The sequence below is a fragment of the Heterocephalus glaber genome, unplaced genomic scaffold (assembly GCF_053883595.1).
Source record: "Heterocephalus glaber isolate CG9 unplaced genomic scaffold, H.glaber_assembly_v1.0 deba00001606, whole genome shotgun sequence".
In the NCBI taxonomy this organism is placed as follows: domain Eukaryota; kingdom Metazoa; phylum Chordata; class Mammalia; order Rodentia; family Bathyergidae; genus Heterocephalus; species Heterocephalus glaber.
This window is the reverse complement of record NW_028258377.1, coordinates 35,253,149-35,275,256: the sequence shown is the minus strand read 5'-3', so window position 1 is coordinate 35,275,256 and position 22,108 is coordinate 35,253,149. Positions and strand designations below refer to the sequence as shown.

General features: G+C 42.1%; 1 long non-coding RNA gene and 1 pseudogene across 1 annotated transcript in view; one reads left to right on the top strand and one right to left on the bottom strand.

Moving 5' to 3' along the window:
* Positions 1 to 798: 798 nt before the first annotated feature.
* Positions 799 to 22,108, bottom strand: part of LOC110345548 (uncharacterized) — a 161,226-nt gene continuing 139,916 nt past the window's right edge. The window contains exons 3-4 of the long non-coding RNA XR_015444839.1: positions 6,236 to 6,373; positions 799 to 1,691 (exon numbers count right to left, since the gene is read on the bottom strand). This is a non-coding gene — a long non-coding RNA (uncharacterized LOC110345548). The remainder of the gene's footprint in view (positions 1,692 to 6,235; positions 6,374 to 22,108) is intronic.
* On the top strand, positions 9,335 to 10,642 carry LOC101702805 (DDB1- and CUL4-associated factor 12 pseudogene; annotated as a pseudogene).

Below are 22,108 nucleotides of genomic sequence, written 5' to 3'. Positions count from 1 at the left end.
TGAAGGTATTTCTTCAAAAAGGTGAGGGACATCCAGATTTCTCTGTTACCCACGGAAATCTCACAGCTGAGCAGCCTAGCACATAGATAATAATGCTAATTGGAAATTATTTACAGCTTTAATATCCTTTTTATATCCTGGCTGTCTGAGTTATGAGATTTCTATTGCCAAGATTCACAGTGACAGGGCTGTGGCTCATTCTGTTCCTTTCTTTCCTCCTTTCCTGGATTCAGATTCATGGCCCTCAACCTACTGGTGATTTATGGAAAATCCCTGAGCAGGGCCCTCCATGCTGAGGAAAGAGTGGGTGATTCCAAAGAGCTCTAGATATTCATAACCTGTCCAGGAACACGGTTTAATAAACGACTGCTCAATTCCGTCAAAGTAGAATGAAAATTGATACACTATTTTGGAAACCAACTGGCAACAACCTGTGTCAAGACATTTTATCACAGGCCTTATACTTTGACCCAGTAATTTCACTCTAGAGAACCTCAACCAAATGTCAAGAAAGATTTATGCTCAAATATTTCCATCATGATATTTGCTCTAATAGCAAATACTGGTGACAACTTAAATGCCCAATGCTGGGTTTTGCTTAAATTGCAGCCAATAAATAGAATACAAATAGAGATTGTAAATATTGTTTGCAAGGTTTACAGCATTCCAGATAGAACCCTTCACTGGGGTTAGTAAAATGTCAGCACGTAAAATTATTTATAAGATATGATCTAATGTAAAACTGATGAAAATTGAACTAATCTGAAATAGGAATAAAGAAAAGATAATGGTGTTTTATTTGGATTGAGAAAGTATGAGTGATTTTTCTCTCTTCAGTTTTCCAGCTTTTAAATACAATATATACAGACAGATACTCATACAGTGTTTTGACCCCATGTGGAAGAAGGGCTCATCTTTATTAACTTTTAGAGGGCATGCTTTTATTAACTTAAAATCTTTTTTATCCCTGTGCAACACAAAGTGGAAATGGCATGCCTTGACTCTGTGGCTGCTGGAAGCTATTTTTGTTTCCTTGCCCATCCTTTTACTAAGTAGCCTTTGAACAGAGGGAAATGTAATTTGTCGTTCTAATCTAGATATTTCTGAAGGGGAACCAAGTGCTATTAATAGTCATGAAAAGACTCCAAGCACAGAGAGGACAGTCCCTGGCAAGTAAGCATGGAGGGCCCCCTTTCCTGAGAGTCCCCTTTTAACCGGTAAGGACTGGGGTGGAGTGCCTTTTCGAAATGTCCACAAGGTATCTGAGTGGTCTGGTCCTTGCTTGGGAGTTAGAACCCACAGGGGAGGGTCCTGGTATCCCTGAAGGCAGCTACTGTTTGTGGCTGAATTTGTAGGTTTCATGCTCTGGATTTTGCCTTCCTCTTTGTTTTTGCAACATGTGGATTTTCTTCAAGGTCTTGCAAGGTCAACAGTATTTTTAAAGTGTTCTATTTTACCCAGGATCCTTGGTGTTTTATAGCAGGACGGCAGTTTCCATTCCAACTTTCTAGATCACCAAACTTCCAAAAAGTAGAGGCCAATTAGTGGTTATGAAAGCTCCTGGGGACTTTTGGGAAATGTTTTCAAAGCTTTTATGCAGAAATTCATGAACCACATGGGAGAAACTGGTTTAGATTCCAGAGTCTATGGTGCAGGAAGTATCACTGAATTCACAAAGCCTGGTCTTTCATCTGGAAAGCAATAAACAAATAAATACACGCTCATTTAATATGTAAGGAATAAAAGAACAACTGAATGCACAATCATTTACCAAGCTGCATAATTTTCATTGTGCTTTATAGTAATATCCTCCTTTCCTTTTATCTCAAGTATGTGATTCCATTCCTTAACCAAAAATAGTTTAAACAATGGCATTAGGTTATTACCTGCTTATAGCCCTTGTTAAAGAAATGTGTTTATGTGTTTCTTGACTAATACATTCTATTGCATGTGAATTTTGTGGAAAAGCTAATACACAAAAGATCTGATAGAAGAATTTCTTTTTCCAAATTCTGAATGAAGCATACTTTATATTAGTAAACCACAGAGACCACTATAAGAAATTATTTTGACTCTCCTAAAGATATTTTATTGGGGGAAAATGTGGACAGAGGTGAAATGTTTGACAATAAATTCTTTCATAAATGGCACTGAGAGGTAGAGCTAAGTCAAGAAAAACCTCATTTGCTCAACTCCCTCTTAGATACAGCAGCTGTGAATGATCCTCATCACTGTTTTTAGGGTCCTGTCTTCTGAGCCTTTTCTCCTATTTCCACCCAAACTGCCCTTTAAAAAGCTCTTACCTCATCTCTACACTTTTCATGGCTTTCACTTTATTTCTTGATCTTTTTTACAAGATAATTTTATCACAGTCTTACTTCCTTGAAGAGCGCAATAAAACTGAAACTCAAACTCCAAGCTTTTTTTATTCGGAAGCAAACATAAACGTGTAAGTAAATCTACTCAATTTGAAGCAAGATTGATTTAAAAATATTACTCTAACATGTACAAAGTGTCATGTAGGGTTGTATCACCTAAAGTAATTCATATGCTGCCTTTCCCCATGAAACTGACTACCTACAAGGAAAAGGGAAGAGAAGAAACGTGAACAAGATAAGAAATAAAGGAACCACAATAAAATTCATAAATATTATCAGTTTGGGTCCCAAAAGAAATAGGTGGCATACTTATTTTATTCAGGCTGCTACAATATAAATACCATGGATATCATAAACTGGGTATAAACAATAAAAAAAATTATTTCGCATAGCTCTAGAGACTAGGAAGCTGAAGCTGAAGGCTTTGAGAGATTTAGGGTCTGGGGATGGTTCACAGATTGGGTTGGAACCTTGGTCCCCAGCAGATGGTTCCACTGGGAGGTGTTGGAGACTTTAGGATGTCCAGTTGAGCTGAGGCAAGAGATTAGGGTATGGCAGAACTGTCTAGGGAAGTAGGAGTGACAAAATCCCAGGACACATGCACAGAGAAGTTCGCAAAGCCCTGCACATGGACTTCTTGCCAGAACTTGAGCAGGTTTTTGATAGGGAGGCCTAACCTGACATCAGCCTGAGAGTGGGTGTTACAGAAATTGCTACTATATCCCTTCATTGTAGCCTGCTCTCTCATGTAGAGTATACTTATTTTCCTACTTTTACTTGGTCCAAACTCACTCTGCAAAGCCTGTTTCTTTTTTCTGTCTTTAATAGATGAATAGATGTAAAACCTTATTGCCATTTGCATTTGTCTTGACCAATTCTTTGCTCAGGACAGAAAGAGCCTGGAAATCACCTCTAGAAGGAGACTCCAACAGACCAAAACCTGGTAGCAAAGCGGAAGGAAGTTGGGTCACTGGGAGCGTGCCCATGAAAAGGGTACTGGGACTCTGGCCCCTCGTCTCTCTCTTTGCTTCCTGACTGCCGTGATGGGAGCAGCCGTGATGGGAGCAGCCTTCCTTGGTACACGTTCCTGCCATGAGGTACTGTGCTGCTATAGGCCCGCGAAACTGAGCCACAAGACCATGGACTGCAACTTGTGAAACCATGAGCCAAAAGGAATCCTTCATCCTTTCAAATGGTTTATCTTGAGTGTTTTTCCACAGCCACAGAAAGCTGAGTAAAACATAAATGGTACCTTCTGGCTGTGTCTTCACGTGATAGAAGGGAAGAGCTGACTCTCTGGATCTCTTCTATAAAGTTACTAATCCCAATCACGAGGTCTCTGTCCTTAATCTAACCACTTTCCAAAAGCCCTACCTCCTCCTAGCTTTATGAGGAGTTAGGATTTCAATATAGGAATTTACGGGAGACACAAACATTCAGATGATGGAAGTACTAAAGAGCTGGTTTCCCCACAGCCCTGACCTGAAGCAGCAAAATGATAAAGACCCAGCACAGTGAAGCGAGTGTCTGTGAAGGCCCTTTCAACAGCTCTTAAATACATGACTGGACAGCCAGAGGAGGAAATTCTCCATGATGGGTGCAATGATTGCCTAGGATCTAAAAACTGGGCATGACTTAGTCAGTTAACAGCGTAAGATGTCCACACAGAGGAAACATCCCAGGGAAAGTGTGGAAGTGAGGGAGACTACAGATTACCAAAGGAGCTAAGGAAACTCATTATACTGAGACCAGAGAGAACAAGAGCGAGGATAAAAGGAGATGAGGTCTGTGACAGTCAGATTTCCATCACTGTGACAAAGTACCTGACATAAACAACTTGAAGGGAGGAAAGATTTATTTTAGCTCACAGTTTTAGAGGCTGCAGTCCATGGCTGGCTGGCCCCATTGCTGTGGGCCTATAGTGAGGTAGAATGTCATGGTAATAAGCAAAGCTGCTTGCTTCCTGGTGGCAAGGAAGCAAGGGGTAGGGAGAGAACTCAAGAGTAATAGGGCCAGAAACAAGATATAGTCCTCAAGGTCAATGCCCCCATGACCTGTTTCCAAATGGGCCCAACTCCTAAGTGTCCATTACCTCCCAATAATGCTACCAAAGTATGATCTCATCAACGGATCTATCTACGAATATGGTTAGTCCTCATGATCCAATCACCTTTGGAAAGCCCACCCCCTCCCCCGACCCATGAGCCTTTTCAGAGAAAATTTAGATCTAAACCCTAAGAAGGTTGAAGAGAGGCTTTGATGGGAAGCTATTGGAGTGTTTTACATACACAAATGCAAGGCTGACTTTACTGGGTTCTGTGAGAGAACTCACAACGCAGAACTGACTCTCAAACGAAAATCCTGGAAGCCACAAACAAAAAGGTATCTCAGTCAAATCATCAAATCACGTTCCAGCTGGAGAAATTTTCCATTTCCTTATGAGGGCTTTTCTAACTTCTGTCCTAATTCATTACATGTATATATATTGGAACACAGTGCTAGGAAAGCAGCTCACGCCTTTTGCTCTTAGCTTCCTGAAGGGCACCTCATTATCACCTGCACAGGGCCTGCAGACTCCATGGCCATCCAGGTCACTGGGCATGGCTCCTACAATCTGATGATTCCTTAATGTTGCACAGGGTATAGGAATAAAGGACGAATGTGAAGTTGAGCAAAAATCCATAGGGTAGAGAGAATCGCTGTCCTCCTTTGTGAGTTTGTACTTTGTTCATAAAACAGCTATATTAAAGTTCTCCTTTAGATGAGAAAGTTGTTATGCTTCATTGTCATGCAGATGTATTGTTCCCAACTCAAAGGTAGTTCTTCTATTGGAATAAAATGGGAAACTCAAATTCTAATATTCCAACCAGCAGGGGATTCCTCCTTGTCTCTCTGGGGAGCTGACTTTGTCCTCTTCCTTTGTCTTTAACTACGCTAATTTGTTAAAGCAAAATGCTCCTCTATAATCTTTACACACACATCCACTTAACAGCACCTATTTGAAAATGCATCCTGCAGTGGTAATGGGAGGGGAAGCAAAGCAGGAATCAAGGCACATAGGTTCTAGGAGAGCGAGTCCTCTTGCTAGGGAATTTTCAAACTGACCTCTGAAAACTCACTGTATTTCTCTGGCCTTGTGTTTGCCCACATATCCTATCAAGAGTTTATTCGTTCACTCATTCACCTGTATACATTGAGGGAATACCCTGTGCCTACTGACACCATGTGAACACAGCAGTGACCAAAATATGTACCCATGAGGTGTACATATTAGTGAGAAGATCAGACGATGATCAAAATGAGGAGAATTCATAGTATTTCATAAAGGCTATGGAGAAAAATACAACAAGGGAGGTGCTATATGGGTGCAATTTTAATGGAGTAAACAGGAAAAAGGGAGTTCTCACTAAGGATATTAAACTGGCATGAAGCTCTGATGTAGCCGAGGGCTTGAACCATGTAGATATCTGGGTGATGAGAGGTAACCGCAAGTGCAAAGGCCCTGAGACAGGAGAACGTCAGGCATACTTGGAAAGCAGCCTGTACAGCAGTGTGACTGGGACAGAAAGAAAGGGGAGCAATAAAAGGAAATGAGGTCAAAGAGAGAAGAGGGAACCCCTGTAATACAGACTCCTAGGCTATTATAACAATTTGGGTTTGACACTTCAATGAGTTGCCCATAGATAACATCTATTCATTTCTGCATTACTTTTGGGTTTTTCTGAAACCAAAACAGATTGGATTGGGCACTTACTTCCTCTTCTTCAGAAGTTAGCACTGATTTCCCTAGGCTTTGGCAGTGCTTGGCAATGGCTTAAGACTGGGGATGGTTCCTGTACATTAAACAGGCTACTCACTTGCTCCCGACTTTCTTCACGTATTCAGTCACACCTGGCAAGGGTCTCCCGGGGTTTGCCCGCTCATCACGTCACCGGCGTGTTATAACCCTTTCCTGGTGTCACAGCCTCTCCCAAAAATCCACTTCTTCCTAGGTCCTGGTGGATGGAACATGTGGTGAGTAGAGAAAGGGGCCTTCCTGATCAGCAGGTGTAGAGTTCTTTCCACAAACTATATTGGCTAAAATGATGTACTTTGGGTGGGTTATTGGGTTGTTTGGGGGATAAGTGCAGTATTTTTTCTTTATGCTGAAAGAGAAACACTTGTGTGCATTTTCCATCAATCAGACTCATGGGGAAGGATAAATCCTAATTTGTTCCACATTTAAATTTCCTGGCCAAAGTTAGAAAGGGCTACAGTTTACAAATAGGAAGAGATGTTAGAGGACAGGAATATTGTTATAAGATTTGAAAAACCCAAAATGAACAAGCACATAGGAAACTTCAGTTGTAAGTATGGCTTTGTGCTGATAGGCAATTTCAGTTATGGAATCAAGCAACGTCCATTCCAGCCTCTATCCCACAATAAATTATTTGTAAGTCTCAAGATGCTCACTTAATTTATCTGCACTTCATTTCTCTCATCAGTAAAAATGGGGGAAGTCCTATTTATTTTTTCTGTGAACATTGATGAGATAATGTTTGTGAAAATTATGCAAAGAAATAAAACAACTACCCTGTTTCTCCGAAGATAAGACAAGACCTAAGGGGAAAATAATCAGCCTTCAAAACTAGAGATCAAAAATGCCAGACCCAGTCACCTGGCCCTGCCTGCCATGGCAGGGTAGCAGCCAAGCAAGAGCTCAGTGAAGTGTAATCCTTTGCATGACACTGGCCATCACCATGGTAACGATCAGCACTTATTTTCTAGTAAGGTCTTATTTTCAGGGAAACATGGGTATCGTTCCCATATACATTATTACTTTTAGTAGCATTGTGGTTATTGAAAGGAATAGTTTCTGTTTCCCCTTGGGCGTATTCAGTGTAGTATGATCACAGAGTCTCGAAAGCCAAATCTCAGAAAGAGGCAAACTCTCCCTTTCCTGGGGATTCTCCCTAAGCTAACCAGTGATAATGCCAATGGCAGTCTTGGTGATGAAAACAATAAAAACACAAAAATAATATAGAAAAGTGATCCTGGATTGGGGCTTCAATCAAGCTTCAAGAAAAGAACCATTAGAGAATATAAAATACTCTACAACCCAGCGCCAAAGTGCATAGGACGAAAATACTGTACACGCTCTGGGAGCTTCAAGAACAAGGTAGACTGGAATGGGGGGTGCTCTTCCTTATCTTCTTCCTCTTTGAGAAATAGAGGCAAACTTCCTCATGAAAATGTTTTCATTTAGTCACCTCAGTCTGTTCTGGTGGGAAGTTTGGGCAGTTTGAAGACAATATGGCTTTTGAAGAGGGTAAGAACCCTTTACCAATTTATGAACATGCTGTCTCATTGAGGGAGGGGTAAGAGATAGGGCCTTTGCCAAAGATGAAGGAAATCAGTTTTAAATCCACATTTCTTCAATATGGCCAAGTTCAGTAAAATGTGACTTATTATTTCCCTCTAATGCTTGTACTCTCACTTTTAAGTTTTAACACCGTATTTTATAAGCAACATGTACGTTATAGAGAAGTCACAATAAAAACAGAAAAAAATTAAGTAACATATTATCCTACCACCTATAAATTCTTAATGTTACTCTTTGATTACGTATATTCCAGTCTCTTTCTAATGCATCTATACCTACCCAGTTCCATTTTATTTTTCAAAAATTTTAACCTACTATCCACTTAAAACGTGTATTAGTTTCCTCCTAGTAATTAGATACTCCATAATACTAAGCTTATAGTTTACATATGACTTTATGTAAATGAACTGAAATGTATTTAATCAGTGCTCTATTGATAAATCTCTAAATCTTTATCAATTTTTCATTGTAATGAAGTGGTATAAAGAACATCCCTGCAGCTAACTTCTGCATGCATTTATATTTACTTCATTAAAATAAGTTTCTAAAAGTACGATCGTTATTATAGCAAGAATGAATTAGTCTATATTACTCTTGTACTATAGGTACAGTATCATTATCTCTTAGATGCAATCAAACCCAGCCATGAGCTCTCACTAGGTTTAAAATTCATCATTCAAATCAAACCCAGCCAGCCATGAGGTCTCACTAGGTTTAAAATTCATCATTCTTCTTGGTACTTTAATAGTCCCTTGAGTTGTAAATTCCCTGGACCTCAGACATCCTAGAACAAGAAGGGGCAAGAGGCTTCTACAAGCCTCAGTGCTTTGGTACTGTTATCATCCCTCCTCCTGACACACAGGGTCGTAAGGTCGTAACAAGTGGCTAATTCTACTCATTGGTGCAACAGTGTCTTTGAGTACAGCCACTTGGGTTCTTCTGGGAACGGTAGAATGTAACTGAGGTTCAGGGTAAAAATGTCCTTACCATATGTTCAGCGGCCCTTGAAAGTGCATTTCAGGCCCTTCTCCTCACCTATTGGTAAAAGGCATGGAGCCCAGGTTTTTTGATGCGTCCAACTTGGTTCCTCACTCTGCTCTAGGCAGGCTACATTGACCCTTAAAGCTGCTTCCACCCACGTGTAACCTTATCCGGAGCTTCCACAATAGTACATGTCTCTTGGCACTCCAGTGCAGGCGATCTAGAGCGGGGTTTGCACTGTCTAGCTCCCTCATCTTCCAGCCCAGCCACCCAGATCAGGGTGATGAATGGTCAGTGCCCACGAGAATCCATTCCGGGATCCCCCACTGAAAAGAGTCCTGCCTTACACACACTATTTTGAAAGATCTGGGCTTTTGCCCCAAGAATCCACAAAAATCTAAGCCTGGAGTAGTAGGAAAGCTTCTGGTTGCTGCCTCCCCTTCCCCTTTTTCGTCCCCTTCCCGCCCTCTCCTCTGGCTGCTTCTCGTTTTTCTACTGCTGCCGCGGGTCCAGGCCATTTCCGGGCCAGGCGGGCCCAGTATATGACCTGCTGTCCGACCACCCCCCCTTCCCCTGCCCCAAGTGGCTGCGGGCCACAGCGGTGCTGCCCACTATGGCCTGGAAAGCAGTTACCAGGAAGCAGAAAGCTCCTGAGCGATGGCCAGGGTCCACAGCTTGGCTAGGATCACTCACCTCACAAAAGGAGAAGGCTTCCCCCAGTGAAGAGATCCTTAGTGCATTACCTGAAGAACCTGGAAGTCAGGCTGCAGGATGAAACCAGCTGTTCTCGATTGTTGCATGGTTATGCAGCACAGCAACTTCCCAGTCTTCTGAAGGAGAGAGAGTTTCAACTCGGGGCCCTTAATAGTGTTTGCTTCGCAGTGGTTGAATCATAGGCAAGTGGCGTGTGGAACAAAATGCAACACACTATTTGTAGTGGACGTCCAGACAAGCCAGATCACCCAGATCCCCATTCTGAAGGACTGAGAGCCTGGAGATGTGACCCAGCAGGGCTGTGGCATCTGTGTTATTGAGCTGAATCCCTCTAGAACACTGTTAGCCACAGGAGGAGACAACCCCAGCAGTCTTGCCATCTATCAACTGCCTGCTCTGGATCCTGGGGGCGGGGGGAGGTGATGGACCCAAAGGAGTGGATCTTTTCCATCACATGCAGTGTCTGGCTGTGTGATGGTTCTACGGGACTGTAGGAGGTGACAGATGATGTGTTGACCAAAAGTGATGTGAGGCACAATGTGTCACGGGTCCCTGTGTATGCTCACATCACTCACAATGCTGTAAAGCACATCCTCAAGGAGGACACAAACGCTGACAACTGCAAGGTCCAGGCTCTGGCCTTCAGTAACAAGAGCAAGGTATTGGGAGCAGTGTCTCTCGGGAAGGCTGAAAACACATTGCCTAAGCTCCTCTCCACCAAAATCCCACATCGGTGGGAGAATGTGTGTCTGGCCTATGGTAGTGAATGGTCAGTGTATGCAGTGGGCTCCCAAGCTCATGTCTTCTTCTTGGATCCACGACAGCCATAAAATAGTGTCAAGTCTGTGCGCTCTAGAAAACAAGGCAGTGGGATCCAGTCAGTGAGCTTCTATGAGCACATCATCACTGTGCGCACAGGGTGGGGCTCCCTGCTCTTCTATGACGTACAAGCTCAGAGATTTCTAGAAGAGAGGCTCTCAGCTTGTTATGGGTCCCAGCCCAGGGTAGCAGGGGAAAATCTGAAACTAATCACTGGCAAAGGCTGGCTGAATCCCGATGAGACCTTGAGGAATTACTTCTCAGACATTGATTTCTTCCCAATGCCCTTTACACCCACTGCTAAGACTTGTCCGGAACAAAGCTCTTTGTGGCATGAGGTCCCCTCCCTTCAGGGCTCCATGGGAACTACGCTGGGCTCTGGAGTTAATGATGACTAAATTTCTCCCAAAATGCAGATTTACACTAACATCCACCCTTAGTTTCCTTGTTTCTTCCTTTGGTTTGTTTTCCCCCATTGCGTGAGGCATTTCTGTTGTAGTGGGAATACCAAGTTTGCTGGTGGTTTAGGCACCTAATAAGAACAAGCTGTGTACAGAAATCCAGAGGGTGTTTTTTGTTGTTGTTTTCTTCTTCTTCTTCTTTTCCCATCTGGCACTCCATGTTTTATTATCATTTTTTTCTTTCTAACATCTCAGCCAAACATTGTTGCAAATCTTGTTTGTATTTTTTCTTAAGTGAGGCATACATACTCTTCCCTCTTTGGCTTCATTAGGCTGAAATGATATGGTCATTCTCACCCTTACTTCACTCTTGAGAGGTAGGGCTCCTTTATAATTACGTGGTTGCCATCAGACTTTCTGTGAAAGTTGGGGAGCTGTGTGTGTGTGCGCGTGTGCATGTGCGTGTGAACTTGTGTGCCTAGAGGTACTGTGTCACTGAAATTACCTGGAGTGAGGATCACTTGTAATTCAAGTATTTATAAAAGAAGCAACTTTATTTGGAGTCCGACTTTGGACTGGTCTGTGTCTTATTTTCTGAAGCCTAACAACAATGATAGTAGAAAGTAAAGCCAGAAAAAAGTTACTACTGGGAATACCCTTTGCGTTAGATTTCAGAGTGCTTGGGGCTTTCCATGCCAGGACTCCAAAGTGATCTTCCCCTACTTGCCTCCATACCTATGTGTTCCCCAAGTAAGCACACTTAGGTGTGTGTGTCACTTCTACTTGGCCAGTGGCCACTTCCTGAGAACATTAAGTGCAGCTCTGGAGGCCATAGAAAGATTTGGTAAAGAGAATCCACATCCCAGTCTCCTTTTCCTACCTTCAAATAAGACCTGACCTGGCATTTCAGAGGTCTGAGGCTGGGAGGGGTCGCAAGTTAGTTAAGATTCCCATGCATAGTCCTCTTGGCTTTGAGGAAAAATTTCTCTACCATCCTTCCAGCCTCCCTAGTGGGTTTTGCAGCTATCTTCTAAATTGGGTTCAGTCCAGGAGGGTGGGGTTATCTGTGTGTAGTGAGTGCTTCACGTGTGGAGTATTTTTCTCAATGCCGTGGGGCTTCGGGCTGGAGTCACCTCTCCTACTCTGTTGGCTCAGCCCTGGAATGGAGATAAAGTGCCCTGTAGCCAGCATCACTGTGCATGTAACAGGATCGATGTGATTAGTAAGATGTCTGTACCTCCCTTCAACTGTCTGTTTAGTCTGAAGTTTTGAAACTTGCAGGTAACTGACTGTGATACCCAGTTGTTCCCTGCTTTGTATACATCATAGTGAAGATAATAACTGTTCTATCCACAGATTCCTCCTCTAAGCAAATACATTGCTTCTTTGTGAATGAACATCCCATCCTGGGGAATGGAAAGGTCATATTTATTCCTGTACCCCAGTGTCTGTGTTGCTCTCACAGTTATCCCCTTCTTCTCTGGTGTAAGAGGGGAGACTGGAGAAAGGACCACTGCCTTCATAATGATGGGGGACTCATGGAGAGGGCAGACAAGTCTGTCCTAACTTGGTGGTACACAGCATACATCACTGACTCTGAAATTCTTATCTTCTAAAGAAATAGGTGCTATAAACAAGGAAATAAGCAAAATTCTGGATGCTGGAAATCTTTTGTCTTAATTTTTTTCCTATTAAACGACAGGCTGTAGATTTCTTAGTTCTCACAGAACTTCTATCATTTTAAACTGACTTGTGTATTTAAAAAAAATCTTCAGTAGGATGTTTTGTATTCGCAGACCCTCTTCTGTGATGGGCAATGTGTTGGATCATTTGAGATTTTCTGTTTTTAAACATGTAGCAATTGAATTTTTGCCAAGGAAAAGATAAATATTACTGCATTAAAAATAAAATCTAAGCCTCTGTTATACTTTAGATCCCTGAACGGCTGATGTATTGAAGGCTTGGTCTTCCAAAGGCTGGAAGAACCTTTGAGAGTTGGCACCTAGTGAGAGGAAGTTAGGTCATTGGGGACGTGCCTGTGAAGGAAATCCCAGGACCAAGGCCTTCCTGGTCTCTCTCTGTCTCTCTCTGCTCTCTCTCTCTCTCTCTCCCCGCCCCCTTCCTGGCTGCCATGAGGTAAGCAATTTTTCTCCATCAGACATTCCCCACGACGATGTCCTACCTCATCTCATCACAAGCCCAAGAGTAGTAAAGTAGTGTACCAAATCAATCATGGACACAGCTAACACAAAAAGCCAAAATAAACCTTTCCTCTTTTTAAGTTGCCTATCTCAGGTATTTTGTTTTGGTAATGGAAAGAAGACAAACACAGGCTTCTTTCAGGATCCCAATAGGTATGATCATCCACAGATTTTTTAAGATGTCCAGAGAACTCTGTGTGATTCCTATAACCACACTGTTTTCAAGTTGTTGGAGAAGAAACCCCACAAAGGACAATAGGTGATCCCTGGAAATATTTTTGGTTGTCACAACTAGGAAGAGAAATTATGAGTATCTAGGGGGAAACATTTCTATCCCTACTTCGCACAGACCTGTTCCCACACTTTAGGGGTAGTTGGTTTCCAGTGACTGTCATCTGCCTGGAAATTCCAGGGAATAATGTCACATGACAGAGTGCGCCTGCAAAGAAACTACAGCTTCTTGGATCCCACTGCTTAGATTGGTTGTCTCAGCTCAGAATATACATGATGTAATCATCTAAAGAACTTCTAAAAAACATCTATAATTACCCCTTATACATGCACCAATGAATCCATTGAATCGGAAACTTGAGTAGTCCTAGATTGGAATATTTTTTAAACGTACACAGCGGCTCCAATGTGCACCCGGTGTTGAAAATTTCGACTCAGCCTTTCTTTCAGGGTCTTCCCCCTGTCCTCACCCCTCATTTCTCAATGTACATTTAAACCTATCTGTCTCTAAGAACAATGCTAATGTTATTCACAAAGAGATATGAAAGAGAGAGAGGAGCTATAAGCATTGCTCCTGTCGGATGGATTTGTTTTAAAAATAGGGATCAGAGTCTGAAGCTACAGCCTTACACATGATAAAGAGTGGCTGAGGGCTTAGTCAGTGAGTGAAAGCGCTGAAAGCCATTCTGCCATTTTGGACATTTTCCTTCCTCCTATGGCTGACAGTAACTCTTTCGGTGGTATTGCACTGTACTTACTAGTTCTCATGTCTGTCCAAACCACTATGAATTTAAGATATAAAGACCAAGATGCAAATTAGATAGAGAAAACTTCCGTTTCCTTTCCTTGGGTGTGATCATTAGGTAACATCGCAAAGGTAAAAATGAAAAACTCCGCAACTACTCCTTGTCAATGAAGTATATTTCTCCCACATCTTCCCTGTCTATCATTCTTTAATTCTCGCCATTACACTATCCCTTCTATTTATCCAGCACTTATCTCTGAGTATATCCTCTAAGACATTCATTATTATAAAGGTAAGAAATAAGACAAGCAAACTTTCTGTACCCATCATTGCTGTTGCATTATAGTACAGATACAGGGAATAGAGAAGGCAGTACACTGGGTATGAAAGATAATTGAGATGATGTTTGATGTTGATTCACACTGTAAAAGAAACAAACTGAAGTTAAAGTTCATGCTGTAAGGAAACAAAGCAGAGTGAGAAGAGTGCTTTAGTCAGTGTGGTCTAGGATGAGCTGACCCAAAAGATGTTTGAACCAAAAGTTGAATGAGAATAAGCTCTTCACACATGAAGATGTGGAGGGAGAATACTGGAGATCCTAACAGCCAGATGAAAGACTCTTGAGGCAGGAAGAAGGTAGAAGTCATCAAGAACTGCAAGAAAGATCTGAGATGAAGTAAATATGGGATGAGGAAAATCCCATTGCACAATCTTCTGGGATTTCAGAGGTTATCAGTGGCCAGATGGTGAATGATCTCATAGGCCAAGAGAGAGTTTAGATTTTATTTCACTAAATGGAGGCCAATGCAGGCAGAAGAGTCACCATCTCATTTTATTACAAAATTCCCCGCTGCACTTGGAGAAAGAACTTGGGAGGGAGAACCAGGGCCCCCAGGATGGCCAGGACACTGCATAAGAGTCCAGGCAGGAGACAATAATACCTGAGATGATCTCGAGGACAATGAGAGCTCAGTTTCCTCTGTGGAAGAACATGAAGGCTTGATGTCTGCATACAGATAATAGCACAGTTCCCGGGACATGTAGGAAACAGAAGCAGATTCTGAGACATGCATGAGTGAATGTTCTCCAAATCTGCCCACCAACCTAATGAGATGCAAGAAGTGGCAGATGTGCGAGGGGAAATGGAAGGGGTGGCCCTGTTGGATAAGGAAGGCCCAAGATTGCTGGACTTGGATATGAAAAATTAATCATAGACATTTCCTCCTACTTTTAGAGACCTGTGGTTGACAAATAAAAGTTATATATATTTAAGATATACAATGAGATCATTTGATACGCTACACATATAGACTGTGAAATAAAGGCCACAATCATGCAAATTAACACAGCCCTCATCCCACATAGTTTGACCAATGTGTGTATGTGGTGAAAATACTGGATGTATTACCCTCAGCAAATTTCAAATATTCTATATGTGATTATTAAGTGTAGTCACCAGGCTGTACAGATGTCCAAAATGTGTTCATCTTATAACTACAACCAGAAGCTCCACATCAGCCCCATCTCCCAGCTCTGGTCACCTCTCTTCTACTTTTCCTTGACACTTAAAGTTATAAGGCATCCAAGACATTTTGGCCAACCTTGCCATTGCATACTTGGAAAGATAGAGTATTAGACAGGGATTGACTTGCCCAAGTCGCAGAGGGAGGGGATGCCAGAAGCCATCTCTCCTGTCTGCTGTCTGGTGACTTGTTCTGTTGTTACCTTTAGACATCAGAGTGAACCTGTTTCCATATAAAGCCTATGATGAGCCAGAAGATGAATGCACTTTCGAACGTTCTCATGTGAAGTTTGCCTTTCCCCTTCCTGTAATCCCTAAATCAGGCTCCATTTGCCTAAGCTCCTACTATCAAGGGACACTTTGCCTCCTCGGGGATCTGCCACTGTGTTCAGGTGTTCTTTTATAAAACATAATCACCGCCAGTTGCAGTCTCAGATTGCATCCTTTTTCTACCCACCTGCTTTTCCTTCTCTGACTCACCCCTTTTGGCCTGTTGGGGGCTGAGCAGGCCTCCCCTTCACCAGCAACCTGCAAAGCTCTCCACCAGCCTGGTGCTAACCGGTGTCCAGGAGACCAGAAGGCAGGGAGAAAACAATCGTGGAGTGAGATGAAGTATTCAAGATTACAGATCAAAATAATTCTTTTTCTCTATCCACAGCTGACTTCCCTTGAATAAAGGAATTCTCTTGAATGTCCTCTGAGATTAAGAAATCCCTTTCATATATAACATCTGACAGCATTTGGTGCTTCTCAGATGATTCGTGATTTTTCTGACATTGGCGCCCTCACCCCTGCTGCAAATAAATCACTCCTTCCACATTCTGTAGCACCTCTTTTCCTTATACAAGCTTCAGGGGTGTTTTCACACTATTTTGAAATGCTGTATTTGTCTCTTTTCCCTATTGAAATATTTGCATTTCCAGTGTGGGTAGAAACTGTGTCTTCTTTATCAGAGCATCAGCAGCCCCTAGCAAAATGTCTGAGACATTATAGGTACCAGATCCATATGTGTTGACTTCTAATAATGGGCCTTAGGAGTCCTCTAAGTCCTGATACCGCAAATGTGGTTTGAGGACCCAGAGATTCAACACCATCCGGAAGCATATTAGAAATGCAAGCTCTCAACCCCGATTCTAGGCCTGGTGATCACATATGCATTTTAACAGAAGCTAGAAGGCATGCATCTGCACTTTAGAGTCTGAGAGGCATTGCATCTGAAACAGGTTCATCTAGTGGAGGGAAAAACTGAAGCCAGGGAGCACAGGGACATGTCTAAGCTCATTCAGCCTGTAGGTGACGCTGCTGTGGGCAGGACCTGGATCTTGCATGGACGTCTAGTGCTTCTGTCACTGGTGCTTTGCAATAGGGAGTCTGACTCATCGTCAGCAGGAACTGGTACAGATTTTAAAATGAAATCTCAAAGGTCACAGAAGAATTCTTTGTCATTTCAAAGGATCTATTATCTCCCATAAACAGAGTCCTAGTTGGTTTAACCTAAAGAGCCACTCAAACAACCTTGACTTAAATCCTTCAAGTCTACCTCATCCAGAATCTGAAATTTCCCCATTAAAAATCAGATATTTGTCCCTTAAAGGTAAAAGCCCTCAAGAGAAGAAATGATTGAAAGGCAGGCCTATTATTACCTTAATAGAAAATTACTGTATTCCTGGCTCAGCGGCAACAGGTGCTGTGTCTAAGACAGAAGCTTAGTAACTGGAGACAGTCAGGGCTGGGTGACCTCCAACAATATGGAGTCACCAACTATTCACTAAATATGTTGAGGTGTGTGTGTGTGTGTGTGGTTTACTGGATGGATCCCAGGATCTTCAAACTGAACTATATCCTCAGCCACTTGTTTCATTTCTGTTTTGAGACAAAGATGTGCTAAATTTCCCAGCATGGGTCCAAAATTACAATCCTCTTGCCTCAGTTTCCTAGAGTGCTGGGATTAGTGCACCACTACGCTCAGCTTAAATGTTATATTCTTGATGGGAATATACCACACGTCTGGGAGTTTGTACCACTTTGAAGGAATTGTGACCATTTGACTCCATGTTTCTACTGGAAGATGAGAAGTAACACTTGTCATTTCTGGGTGAATGTCCAAGAGCCAGCACACAGTTTTACATCTTCCATCTTTCCCTCGCCTCATCACCTGACGGTGGTTCAGGACATCCTCTCTGTTGGTCAGAAACCTGGGAGGGGACAGGTAAAATGGAACAGGCAACCCAGGATGGACAGGAAGAAGAGCAAGAAAGGCACCTTACTTAAGTCAAGGACCTTCACTTTTTGTTACCTGTTATGTTATTTGTTTTGGCTTGAACAAAGTAATTCTCTCCATTTCATTCTCCTAAACTATATACCCTTCTAGGTCAGTTCAACAATGGCTTCTTACACTGATACTTTACACAACAATACCTACCTGGAAACACCTTCATGAGGATTAACTGATAAGGTATACAAAATGCTTATTATAATGTGTGGTCCATACAAGAGCTCAGTAATTCCTCTACCTACTTTCTTTAGTTGAGTCAAAACTTAAAAGAAAGAAAAGCAGTATAGAAATCCATGAGGAGGGAATGGGAAAAGGAAAAGGAAAGACCAGGCTGTTTGTGATGGGGACCAGATGAAGCCAGATGAAGCGTCTGGCAGTATGTTTATCTGAGTGAAATAACATCAATTCTGCTCACCATTCACTGTCCTGGGAAGAGACAGAGCTACAGCCACAAGCCACATGATTTGGGCGGTGGGGGCATCAGTGAAAGCTGAGCAGATGATAACTGCAGGGTAGCAGGGTCTACACCACAGATACATTGCATTGTATTTACTTCCACCCTTCTCACATCTGTATTTTAGTACCTGCAGTCCTTTGAGGCTCAGATCCAATATTACCGGCTCTAGAATTTCCACCCTCCAAGCTGAAAGTTATGTTTTCCCTGAATTTCTATGATACTCAACTGGAATGGTGTATATTCTCCATTAGACTATGGACTTCCTCCTGCAGACAATGGCCATGTCTAATTCGAAGTAGTGTGTTCCACAGTAAGTTGTGCAACACTATTATGATAATAGCTTCTGTTTATTCAAACAGGCTGGCACAGAGCACTTAAAATGCTACATTCATTTACTCTCCTAATTACTCTATTATTATTTCCATTTTACACAAGAGGACACAAAGACTGGGAGAAATTAAGAAAGTACCCAAAATTTACCCAGTTACTAGACGCTTGACTTGACACTTGAGACTCTCTCTCTCTCTCTCTCTCCCTCTTAAATAGTATTTGTTGAAATGATGGATGAAAAACAGATAATGATAATTTTCTCTATCTAAGGAACAGCTTAGGCCCAACATTTCCCCTGCCTGCCATTGAAGTTCTAGGTAACATGCCAAGGTGTGTGTGTGCGCGCGCACACACACACACACACAAGTAATCTAAGGTGTGATGGCTTAAAGTAAATAAATACATTTCATTGTGATGATCTGGAAGTTCTGATTCAACTTTAATTAGATTGCCTCAGGGCAGGCTCTCCTAGGACCTCAGGTGACTGAAATGGCTGTGTTGGCCTTGACCACACAAGTGAGTGTTATCATGATTGTGATTCCTAGGTCCTAGGGCACTGAGCTATCATCTTCCTCTTTGAGAAGATCCACTGTCAGTACCACATAGCTCAAGGGCAACCAAGCTCTGGAGAAAAAGCAGAGCTCTGCACTCTCAGTCCATGTTTTTTCCAAGAAGTTCAAAGGACTTCTGGAGGCCATGACCTATCCTCGGAGAAGGCTGCCTGCTGATCATCCACAACACGCAAAAAACAGGTCTCACTACAGACAGCAGCTGCTAGAAAATTCTTCGCTGAGTCCTGATGATAGTTCTATTATGAGTGATCATAACATATTAGCTAAAATCAGATTGTGAATCTTCTCAAGAACTATCATTCTCCCCAAAATATTGATTGAGGCTGGATTCCTGCTAAGAAGCACAAGTGAGATTCAAGCACATCATTGCTTCCTGGCAGGCAGTAAAGGCTGTAATAAATTAAGATGAGCTCAGTCCCAAGAGATGATGATAGGCACCAATATAAATGTAAATAGGCTACTCATTTCTAAATGTGCTAAAATGTTATCTCTGTTATTGGGCATTAGCTTGAATTTGCTAAAGGCCCAGGCATGGCACTAAATATGCATCCAGGCATGTGACACCAAATTGAATCCTCTTTGTGGTTTACTTATCCAGTCATAAACACTGACTATGTAAAAACACTGGGTAGGTCTTATGCATTTAGTAAAAAATAAATACATCCCACTCCCCCCAAAAACAAGTCTGTTTGGGATACACTGAAAATATATATACAAATAACAAAGAAAGAGTGATAAAAGCTACTTATGCGTTTAAGTATTTTTTTTCTTCGGCATTGGACGTAAGTATGTGCATGACAGCCTAAGTAGTGGTAAGAGATAAAACTGCTCTACCAGGCTAGGAGAGTTTGGGATTCCTCAAGGTGACCCAATAGCCAGAACACATACCGGGGAAACTTGAATCATTATTGTTTCTCTGGTCCCATCTCTGCCTCCAAAATGTCGAATATGAAACTTAGATACATAAATATATCTTGAGTTCATCTTTCTAAATAAAAGCACCTTCTGAACAATTGCAGTAATTTCATTCAATGTAACCTCATCGGATTTGCCTTCTAATCCTCTGATAACATCCCTCAACCTCAGCAAGGCTTCTGGATCTAGGACCGGCACACTAAGCTCCACCTCCAACCCCCTTTTTTATCTTCAGACAGGGACACACCAAGTTGTCCAGGCTGGGTTTGAACTTGTAATCCCCTTGCTGGGATTGCAGGCATGTGACACCACATCTGGCTGACAAAGGCTTTAAAATGTATCCCTTTGACTCCAATTGACTCCAAAAACCTATGTCTTTGATCTTTCACCACATCCTTCTTTAATTCCTCCCTCCTGCTTGCTTGTTACATGGTGTCTCAGCTACTTTTCTCATTGCTGAGACAAAATATTCAACACTCAAAAGTAAAGAAGGAAAGGTTTATTTGGCTCACAGTTTGTAGAGTTTTCATTCCATAGTTGGCTGGCCTCAAGGGAGGGTGGGATCACAGAGGGGAAACAGTGCATGGCAGGCAAAGGGAGCAAAGGAGAGAAGTAGTGAAGGAGCAGCTGCAGCAACACCCTGCCTCTGCCTTTTATCCCTTTCAGGCTACCCACTCCTTGGGTGGTAGCATCCACATCCAGGGTGGGCCTTCCCATTATCCACACCCAGAACTATTCCAAACCAATCAGGGGAGTAATTTAGTAATCACACACCCTTAATCCCAGCTTCACAACTCTAGGTCCAGCCACCTCTGAAAGGCCCACGATGACCACATGAGGCTTTGGTGGGCCATCTAGACACAAGCCGTAGCACATGGCCTCCTCTTTCTCATCGCTGTACTTTCTCTAGGGCTTTGTTCCCTGGTACAGCTGTGCTTTGCTCCCAGTCTCTATATGTTGAAGGCTTAAACCTTCCTCAAAATCTCACACTCTTATGTTCTCCAAAAGACCTCAATGCTTCCAATATTTCTAGCAACACAAACTCAATATTTTCAGGCAATTTGTTTAACTTCTCTGTTTTCCACCATATATATATATGCATAATAAGAGTACCTACTTCACAGTGATCTGGTGATGACTGAGAGATATGAAATACGTAAAACTCTTGCTGCCCTGCATGGTACACCATGCACATTTAAAAAGGTTACTTTTAAGAGTACTGGTCATATTATTGCTGTCATTTTCATGGATATTTTATTAGTATTGCTACTTGTATGTTCTGTCCCTGAAATGTATGCTCCTGTTACAGCTCTGAGACACCAACTGTGCCTCTGGTTACAACCGTAAGTCGGTCACTAAGTTATGAGCTTCGGGTGCACAGGGGCTGTCATAGCCATTTCTTGCCTCGGCACTGCCCAGTGACAGACATAGCCTTATATTTAGCAAGCTCTTGATGAATGACTGTTAAATCTTAGTGAGCATGCATATTATGTGTGCTCTATAAGCTACAGCTTATATTCACAAAGAGGCTAATGGCAGCATTGCACTGAAGAATGAGATAATGGTTCACAGATTAAATTGACTCTGACAGAAGAGAATATATTTTCATCAATGCTGAAGAATTTAATTTACAAGGTTAATGAAGAAAAACATAACCATGTTTGGTGTGTATGTATGTTTATTTCCTTTCTGTCTTAGTTATTTTCCTTCTCTTTAAAATCTCCATTCTGTGCCAAAAGGTCAGTCAGGACAAGGGTATAATTCTGTCTAGGAAGTGATGCAGGAGAAAGAATGATAAAGCTGAGGATGTACAGAATAAAGAATTCCTGTACTCTGATAGTGATAATATAATTTAATGTCCCTTGTCATCAGCAGTATGTATTAGATGCCATCAGAAAACACAATCTTTGACCCCTCAAGTCTGCCACTGGGAAATTATTTGAAGGAAATCATGATAAATGTGAATGTGGAGATTTTTTCAAGAATAATATTCATGAAACTGGAAATAAGTCAAGTCTTGAAAATTAGGAGATGGATCACATAACTTATGGCACATCCACAAAAAGTATAATCCCTTACCTATATATTCTTTCCACACAAGAATCTTTATGGGAACTCCCCACATTGCTAGGGCAGAGGCAACAGTGGCCCCAGCTTTCTTATTCAAGGAGCATTATACATACAATTAACTCAACAGTTGAAAAA